This window comes from Coregonus lavaretus, assembly GCF_964263955.1.
Source record: "Coregonus lavaretus genome assembly, contig: HAP1_SCAFFOLD_301, whole genome shotgun sequence".
Lineage (NCBI taxonomy): Eukaryota > Metazoa > Chordata > Actinopteri > Salmoniformes > Salmonidae > Coregonus > Coregonus lavaretus.
Window position 1 is genome coordinate 208,763 of NW_028159431.1, and position 10,420 is coordinate 219,182.

The following is a 10,420-nucleotide window of genomic DNA, read 5'->3' on the forward strand; positions in this document are numbered from 1 at the left end:
CTGAGATTGAAAGGTGGCAGGGTCAGGGGTCAAATACTGTGGCCTATACACAGTCTTTTTTTGTGTGAAAGTCTAACACACACCCCTTGCACAGACTTCACATTTTGCTGCCTTAAAAAATTAAATCTAAAAAAGGGATGACATTAGATTTTGTTTATGCTAGTCCCAGATGTTGCGTGTCACGTTCAGCCAATCAGGTTGCAGCAGTCTGTTTTTTCATACCTGGTCTGATAGTTTCAAAATAAAAGAGTGCTGCAACCTGATTGGCTGAAAGCGATATGCAACATCTGGGACTAGCATTAGCTACTCTAGCATGGTGGTGAAAAATTCTGTTTCGTAAAGAAAGTATGCATATTTTTTCCCCTGTTTTTCTTTCCGCCTTCTCGCCATTAAATCGAGTTAAGAAGGAAATCTTAAATCCGTTCTACCTAATTTCTACCAGCATGTTAAATGTGCAACCAGAGGGAAAAAAACTAGACCACCTTTACTCCACACACAGAGACGCATACAAAGCTCTCCCTCGCCCTCCATTTGGCAAATCTGACCATAACTCTATCCTCCTGATTCCTGCTTATAAGCAAAAACTAAAGCAGGAAGCACCAGTGACTCGGTTAATAAAAAAGTTGTCAGATGATGCAGATGCTAAGCTACAGGACTGTTTTGCTAGCACAGACTGGAATATGTTCCGGGATTCTTCAGATAGCATTGAGGAGTACACCACATCAGTCACTGGCTTCATCAATAAGTGCATTGATGACGTCATCCCCACAGTGACCGTACGTACATACCCCAACCAGAAGCCATGGATTACAGGAAACATCTGCACTGTGCTAAAGGGTAGAGCTGCCGCTTTCAAGGAGCGGGACTCTAACCCGGACGCTTCTAAGACATCCCGCTATGCCCTCCGACGAACCATCAAACAGGCAAAGAGTCAATACAGGACTAAGATTGAATCGTACTACACCGGCTCTGGCGCTCGTCGGATGTGGCAGGGCTTGAAAACTATTACAGACTACAAAGGGAAGCACAGCCGCGAGCTGCCCAGTGACACAAGACTTCCAGACGAGCTAAACCACTTCTATGCTCGCTTCGAGGCAAGCAACACTGAAGCATGCATGAGAGCACCAGCTGTTCCGGATGACTATGTGATCACGCTCTCCGTAGCCGATGTGAGTAAGACTTTTAAGCAGGTCAACATTCACAAGGCCGCAGGGCCAGACGGATTACCAGGACGTGTACTCCGAGCATATGCTGGCCAACTGGCAAGTGTCTTCACTGACATTTTCAACATGTCCCTGACTGAGTCTGTAATACCAACATGTTTCAAGCAGACCACCATAGTCCCCGTGCCCAAGGACTCTAAGATAACCTGCCTAAATGACTACCGACCCGTAGCACTGACGTCTGTAGCCATGAAGTGCTTTGAAAGGCTGGTCATGGCTCACATCAACACCATTATCCCAGAAACCCTAGACCCACTCCAATTTGCATACCGCCCCAACAGATCCACAGATGATGCAATCTCTATTGCACTCCACACTGCCCTTTCCCACCTGGACAAGAGGAACACCTACGTGAGAATGCTATTCATTGACTACAGCTCAGCATTCAACACCATAGTGCCCTCAAAGCTCATCATTAAGCTAAGGATCCTGGGACTGAACACCTCCCTCTGCAACTGGATCCTGGACTTCCTGACGGGCCGCCCCCAGGTGGTAAGGGTAGGTAACAACACATCTGCCACACTGATCCTCAACACGGGGGCCCCTCAGGGGTGCGTGCTCAGTCCCCTCCTGTACTCCCTGTTCACCCATGACTGCATGGCCAGGCACGACAATAACACCATCATTAAGTTTGCCGATGACACAACAGTGGTAGGCCTGATCACCGACAACGATGAGAAAGCCTATAGGGAGGAGGTCAGAGACCTGGCCGTGTGGTGCCAGGATAACAACCTCTCCCTCAACGTGACCAAGACAAAGGAGATGATTGTGGACTACAGGGAAAAAAAGAGGACTGAGCACGCCCCCATTCTCATCGACAGGGCTGTAGTGGAACAGGTTGAGAGCTTCAAGTTCCTTGGTGTCCACATCACCAACGAACTATCATGGTCCAAACACACCAAGACAGTCGTGAAGAGGGCACGACAAAGCCTGTTCCCCCTCAGGAGACTGAAAAGATTTGGCATGGGTCCTCAGATCCTCAAAAAATTCTACAGCTGCACCATCGAGAGCATCCTGACTGGTTGCATCACCGCCTGGTATGGCAACTGCTTGGACTCCGACCGCAAGGCAGAGGGTGGTGCGTACGGCCCAGTACATCACTGGGGCCAAGCTTCCTGCCATCCAGGACCTCTATACCAGGCGGTGTCAGAGGAAGGCCCTCAAAATTGTCAAAGACTCCAGCCACCCTAGTCATAGACTGTTCTCTCTGCTACCGCACGGCAAGCGGTACCGGAGTGCCAAGTCTAGGTCCAAAAGACTTCTCAACAGCTTCTACCCCCAAGCCATAAGACTCCTGAACAGCTAATCATGGCTACCCACCCCATCTTTTTACGCTGCTGCTACTCTGTTAATTATTTATGCATAGTCACTTTAACTCTACCCACATGTACATATTACTTCAACTACCTCAACTAGCCGGTGCCCCAGCACATTGACTCTGCACCGGTACCCCCCTGTATATATAGCCTCCCTACTGTTATTTTATTTTACTTCTGCTCTTTTTTTCCTCAACACTTTTTTGTTGTTTTATTCTACTTTTTTATTAAAAATAAATGCACTGTTGGTTAAGGGCTGTAAGTAAGCATTTCACTGTAATGTCTGCACCTGTTGTATTTGGCGCATGTGGCCAATCAAATTTGATTTGATTTGATTTGATTTGAAATCGACGCATTTCAAATAAAATAAAATCAAATTTTATTGGTCACATACACATATTTAGCAGATGTTATTGCGGGTGTAGCTTGTGTTTCCCCAACAGTTTAGTAGTATCTAACAAGTCACAACAATACACACAATACACACAAATCTAAAAGTAAAATAATGGAATTAAGAAATATATAAATATTAGGACGAGCAACGTCGGAGTGGCATAGACTTAAATACAGTAGAATAGAATAGAACACAGTATATACATATGAGATGAGTAAAGCAGTATGTAAACATTATTAAAGTGACTAGTGTTCCATTATTAAAGTGGCCAGTGATTCCAAGTCTATGTATATGGGGCAGCAGCCTCTAAGGTGCAGGGTTACGTAACCGGGTGGAAGCCGCCAAGTGATGGCTATTTAACAGTCTGATGGCCTTGAGATAGAAGCTGTTTTTCAGTCTCTTGGTCCCAGATTTGATGCACCTCACCTTCTGGATGATAGCGTGGTGAACAGGCAGTGGCTCAGGTGGGTGTTGTCCTTGATTATCTTTTTGGCCTTCCTGTGACATCGGGTGCTGTAGGTGTCCTGGAGGGCAGGTAGTTTGCCCCCGGTGATGCGTTGGGCAGTTGCTGTACCAGGTGGTGATACAACCCGACAGGATGCTCTCAATTGTGCATCTGTAAAAGTTTCTTAGGGTTTTAGGTGCCAAGCCAAATTTCTTTGCAGCCTGAATGGAGAATGTTTTATGTACTAACCGGTCCATGGGGATACGAATGTATAGCCAGCTGCATGCATTCCCTTTGAACGGTAAAATGAAACGACTCAATATCACCATCTGCTGGCCATTGGGCATGCATTCCCTTTGAACGGTAAAATGAAACGACTCAATATCACCATCTGCTGGCCATTGGGTTATATCCAAGCTCACTGCTCAGAGTCACCGAGTCTCCAGCATTCACCCACTATGAGGGAGACACGTCAGGAAAGCAAAACCTTTATCTAAAATTAGTAGAGGGGAGATTATTACGAAACGGATCCTTTGTTAAAGTTTAAAATGTATTTTATATCTGAGTACAAGTTTAAAGTTTTGTTATTAGTCGTATGTAAAGGATACACATGGTACTGTCTACACACTGTCCAATGAAATTGCATTTCTTGCAGTATTATATCTGAATACAGTCATAAAATATTCATATTACAATTACTTATGAAGCCATATACAGTTCTCATTAATATTATACCTTAAGAGGCCTTGGCTTCACCACTTGAGGCATTCATCTCTCTCTCAACAAAGCAGACATACACTCACACAACACAGTCGATGTGACATCTTCACTGATACTGGAGTTCTGGCTGTCACTTCTCCCTACTCCCCAACAGCTGTAGTCATCCTAGCTGGACCTGCAGTAGGATTCAGTCTGTATTCATTCTGACCAGAGGATTAAACTAGGCCGTAATGACGTCTGGACCATCTGTTTAGCAGGACTCAGTCTGTATTCATTCTGACCAGAGGATTAAACTAGGCCGTAATGACGTCTGGACCATCTGTTTAGCAGGACTCAGTCTGTATTCATTCTGACTAGAGGATTAAACTAGGCCGTAATGACGTCTGGACCATCTGTTTAGCAGGACTCAGTCTGTATTCATTCTGACCAGAGGATTAAACTAGGCCGTAATGACGTCTGGACCATCTGTTTAGCAGGACTCAGTCTGTATTCATTCTGACCAGAGGATTAAACTAGGCCGTAATGACGTCTGGACCATCTGTTTAGCAGGACTCAGTCTGTATTCATTCTGACCAGAGGATTAAACTAGGCCGTAATGACGTCTGGACCATCTGTTTAGCAGGACTCAGTCTGTATTCATTCTGACCAGAGGATTAAACTAGGCCGTAATGACGTCTGGACCATCTGTTTAGCAGGACTCAGTCTGTATTCCTTCTGACTAGAGGATTAAACTAGGCCGTAATGACGTCTGGACCATCTGTTTAGCAGGACTCAGTCTGTATTCATTCTGACCAGAGGATTAAACTAGGCCGTAATGACGTCTGGACCATCTGTTTAGCAGGACTCAGTCTGTATTCATTCTGACCAGAGGATTAAACTAGGCCGTAATGACGTCTGGACCATCTGTTTAGCAGGACTCAGTCTGTATTCATTCTGACTAGAGGATTAAACTAGGCCGTAATGACGTCTGGACCATCTGTTTAGCAGGACTCAGTCTGTATTCATTCTGACCAGAGGATTAAACTAGGCCGTAATGACGTCTGGACCATCTGTTTAGCAGGACTCAGTCTGTATTCATTCTGACTAGAGGATTAAACTAGGCCGTAATGACGTCTGGACCATCTGTTTAGCAGGACTCAGTCTGTATTCAGTCTGACCAGAGGATTAAACTAGGCCGTAATGACGTCTGGACCATCTGTTTAGCAGGACTCAGTCTGTATTCATTCTGACTAGAGGATTAAACTAGGCCGTAATGACGTCTGTGTCAGTGTTTTGAGGTGGATGTGGTGTTGGAGTCAGGCGCAGGACACAGAAGCTTAGTCCAAACAGACTTTACTTGTCAGCAAATGACAATACAAAATAAAGGGCCTCAAATAACGGAGGCGAGCGATACGCAAAACAGTGCGTAAAACACTAAACATAAGCGATGCGCAAACAGTGCGTCAATCCACTTAAATACAAGAATGCAAAATCCAAAACCTCAACGGACAGGCGTACAACAACACACAACTACAAACAAAACCAAAGGAAACTTATAGGTGACATAATCAGGACAGGATAAGACACAGGTGCACCAAACAGACAAAACCAAACAAACACAGAGAACATCAAACGGTAGCAGCTAGTACTCCGGGGACGACGAACGCCGAAGCCTGCCCGAACAAGGAGGAGGAGCAGCCTCGGCGGAATTCGTGACAGTCTGGACCATCTACTCCCAGTCAGTGACGCCCCAAAGGAGTTGAATTGGCATTGGGCTCTGTGTGGTAAACGTTTCCAAGGTGACGGATATATGGAGAGGTCAGAGACAGCCAGACGTGTAAAAGGGGCTAAGGAACAGAAGTTGAGTTTTGGAGAAACGCCATCGGAGCGTGCTCTGCAAGCAATGCAGCAGATGAAGGCCCAGCAAGAGCGTGGTGAACGGTTAGACGGGCTTATAGACAGCGAGGAAGAAGGAGAAAAGACAAATGTAGTGGGAAGATGTACGTTGAGGAAGAATGGCGTCAGATATGATAAAGAAGAATCTGGTCCAGTAGGAGTGACATTTTCGGAGAAAGTGGATCCTTGCCTTTTGGCTGAACCATTTGTGGTTTCAGGGTGGGTGAGAAAGGAGTTGGGGGCAGTTGAATCAGTGAAGGGAACCTGTAGTGGACTTGTGATATTTGTTTGCGTTTCTTCTGCCCAGAGGGAGTGGGCGCTCCGTGTCACGCAACTTGGGTCAAGATCTGTTTCTTGCTTTGCTCTTAGGAACAGGACACCATTGAAAGGAGTGATTTCTAGGGGTAGCGTTAAGTGTGGAGGTGGGAGCAAATGAAGTTGAAAATTCCTGGTGTTTGTGACGCCCGCCAGTTTGATGCAACGTAGAACCGGTGGGGAGCGTGGTGAGACAGAGGAGTCACTGTCAGTCCTTATGAGTTTTAAGTCAGAGTTTCTACTAGACAAAGTCATGTTAGGATATATCAGTTATCCTGTTAGAGTATATATCAGTTATCCTGTTAGAGTATCTATCAGTTATCCTGTTAGAGTATATATCAGTTATCCTGTTAGAGTATCTATCAGTTATCCTGTTAGAGCATATATCAGTTATCCTGTTAGAGTATATATCAGTTATCCTGTTAGAGTATATATCAGTTATCCTGTTAGAGCATATATCAGTTATCCTGTTAGAGTATCTATCAGTTATCCTGTTAGAGCATATATCAGTTATCCTGTTAGAGCATATATCAGTTATCCTGTTAGAGTATCTATCAGTTATCCTGTTAGAGTATATATCAGTTATCCTGTTAGAGTATATATCAGTTATCCTGTTAGAGTATATATCAGTTATCCTGTTAGAGTATATATCAGTTATCCTGTTAGAGTATATATCAGTTATCCTGTTAGAGTATATATCAGTTATCCTGTTAGAGTATCTATCAGTTATCCTGTTAGAGTATATATCAGTTATCCTGTTAGAGTATATATCAGTTATCCTGTTAGAGTATATATCAGTTATCCTGTTAGAGTATATATCAGTTATCCTGTTAGAGTATCTATCAGTTATCCTGTTAGAGCATATATCAGTTATCCTGTTAGAGTATATATCAGTTATCCTGTTAGAGTATATATCAGTTATCCTGTTAGAGCATATATCAGTTATCCTGTTAGAGTATCTATCAGTTATCCTGTTAGAGCATATATCAGTTATCCTGTTAGAGCATATATCAGTTATCCTGTTAGAGTATCTATCAGTTATCCTGTTAGAGCATATATCAGTTATCCTGTTAGAGCATATATCAGTTATCCTGTTAGAGCATATATCAGTTATCCTGTTAGAGCATATATCAGTTATCCTGTTAGAGTATCTATCAGTTATCCTGTTAGAGTATCTATCAGTTATCCTGTTAGAGCATATATCAGTTATCCTGTTAGAGTATCTATCAGTTATCCTGTTAGAGCATATATCAGTTATCCTGTTAGAGTATATATCAGTTATCCTGTTAGAGTATATATCAGTTATCCTGTTAGAGTATATATCAGTTATCCTGTTAGAGTATATATCAGTTATCCTGTTAGAGTATATATCAGTTATCCTGTTAGAGTATATATCAGTTATCCTGTTAGAGCATATATCAGTTATCCTGTTAGAGTATATATCAGTTATCCTGTTAGAGCATATATCAGTTATCCTGTTAGAGTATATATCAGTTATCCTGTTAGAGTATATATCAGTTATCCTGTTAGAGCATATATCAGTTATCCTGTTAGAGCATATATCAGTTATCCTGTTAGAGCTTTTGTGCCGAATCCACTGCGCTGTTTCAGGTGTAACGTTTATGGTAATGTTGCAGCAGTGTGTAGGAAGGAGATTCCAGTTTTGAGGCAGTGTCAGAGGAAGGCCCTAAAAGTTATCAAAGACTCTAGCCACCCTAGTCATAGACTGTTCTCTCTGCTAGAGCACGGCAAGCGGTACCGGAGCGCCAAGTCTAGGTCCAAAAGGCTTCTCAACAGCTTCTACCCCCAAGCCATAAGACTCCTGAACAGCTAATCATGGCTACCCGGACTATTTGCACTGCCCCCCCACCCCATCCTTTTTACGCTGCTGCTACTCTGTTAAGTATTTATGCATAGTCACTTTAACTCTACCCACATGTACATATTACCTCAATTACCTCGACTAACCGGTGCCCCCGCACATGTACCGGTACCCCCTGAATATAACCTCCCTACTGTTATTTTATTTTACTGCTGCTCTTTAATTATTTTCTTTTTTTCTTAAACTGTATTGTTGGTTATGGGCTTGTAAATAAGCATTTCACCAGTGGCGGCTCCTGAAAAAATTATCAGGGGGGGCAATTTTTCTGATGATTTAGGTGACCTACACACATTTTAAAAAAGATATGTCCAGCAACAACATGAAGACAGGGGCAGCATATAAGTCAATACTGATATACACATTACTTGCTTCAAAAAGGCCTCATGGTTGAATTGGAAATATGTGCACCTGAGCATAATTCACAACAAGCAAGCAGGAGCTTTTGATAGAGGCTACTGAAAACATTGATGCAAGTTATTGGTAATAAGAAATTTTTATAGACTTCCATATTCTGCCCTCTTGTATAGATTTGTGAAAATGAACAGTGATAGACATTTTGCCTGAAAACAGAATTTGAAAATAATTTATAGAAAAGGTAAACACAGCTATCTGTATGGCTTTGTAAAAATGAACAACCATATTCTGGCCAATTGTATAGATTTGTAAATATGATGATGTCTCCTTTCATGCATACATTTTCAAATAAAGCTCTGCTTTGAGAAAGATCGAATGATATTGTTTAATCTTACCTTATGGCCTGCACACTGCTTGTGAAGCTGTCGAGGGCACGTTTGATGAAGACAGCATCGATGTCCTTCTTCTGTAGCTTCTGGTACAGAATGTCGACGTGGGGCATGATTTTGTGAAAAAGCCCCAGGAAAAAAATTAAATATTCTTGCTATCTATGTACCTCAGCACAAGCACCAGCTGTGTCTGTGTAGAAACGTCCGTGGTCTCGTCAGCTTGGATAGCTACGAAGTTCGCCGACTTCACCTCCTCCACAATATGTTCCCTCATGACCGCTAGCATACACTCCAGTAGCTCGTTTTGAATGGTCTTTGATGTGCCCTTGAAAACTTTAGCATTTTTAAGATGGTCATCAAACACCTCATCTAATTGTGCCACAAAGTTGACAAGTCCAAGAAAAATACCAGGGTTGGTGGAGCCCTCCGTTTCATCTTTGCCTCGCAAAGCTAACTCAAACACTCCGCAAAACTTCACACACTGGATTAGCCGGCTGAGGATGTGGCGGTTCTTGCTAACCTCATCGTTGTGGCGGCGGACAGCTAGCCTGTATCCCTCATCCAGTTGAGTGGCAATGTTCACTCTCCCCAAAGCAGACAATCTCAAACAGCTATCCATGTGGGTATTTGACAGCCCAATTTTTGGAAAATCCTCGGGTGTAGGACTTTCCCCCTTTAGTAGAAACCTGTTGAATTATTAAATTTGGTCTGGGAGGTCCTAATTGTTTCGTTGCCAATTTATCTTGATTTGTTCGCCGACAAAAACAAACTTCTTTCAAAGAGACAATCGAGTTGCACTGAACGCTAGCCATCTTGATTGACGCTGCTACCCGCTCTTTTCTTAGTTATGTTACGTATGACGAAAGCGCGTAAGTGCAAGCCCTCCCGGAACCCATAGAGATTGTATTGAAAGCTCTGATATTTGAAAAAAAAAAGATTTTACATGAGAGGCTATGAGACACTTCTGGGCGATTTTCAACCTGACTGAAATCGCCCCAAAACGGGCGGGGCCATTTGAAGCACGACTTTAGCCTGATTGGACATTTAGTGGCAGATCAGACGTCTAGATTAGAACACTAATAACTACTGTTGCCGTGATATAATTGATTAGAAAAAAAATCCCTTCCTTTTCCCGTTTGGCAGTGCGTCGCCCATATCGCCCTAATGAACACACCGCCCCTGCATTTCACTGTAATGTCTACACCTGTTGTATTCGGAGCATGTGGCAAATAACATTTGATTTGATTTGAAGATGTAGGAAGTGTGCAGGAGGGCATGGGATAGAGGATTGTGGAGTTTTGAGGCAGTGAAGAATGTGGAGGAGGATGGGTCAAGGACGAGGGATCCTGAAAGGATCCCAGTGAGTAGTAGATTTGTGCCAGCACAGAGGGATAGGGCAACACATGAGTTACGCTTCAGTAAGGTTGGATTCTTAGCGTTCATAGCAACGGTTATTATCTGTACCGCAGAAATGGAACGTAAATCACAGAGAATAGATGTTGTGGTG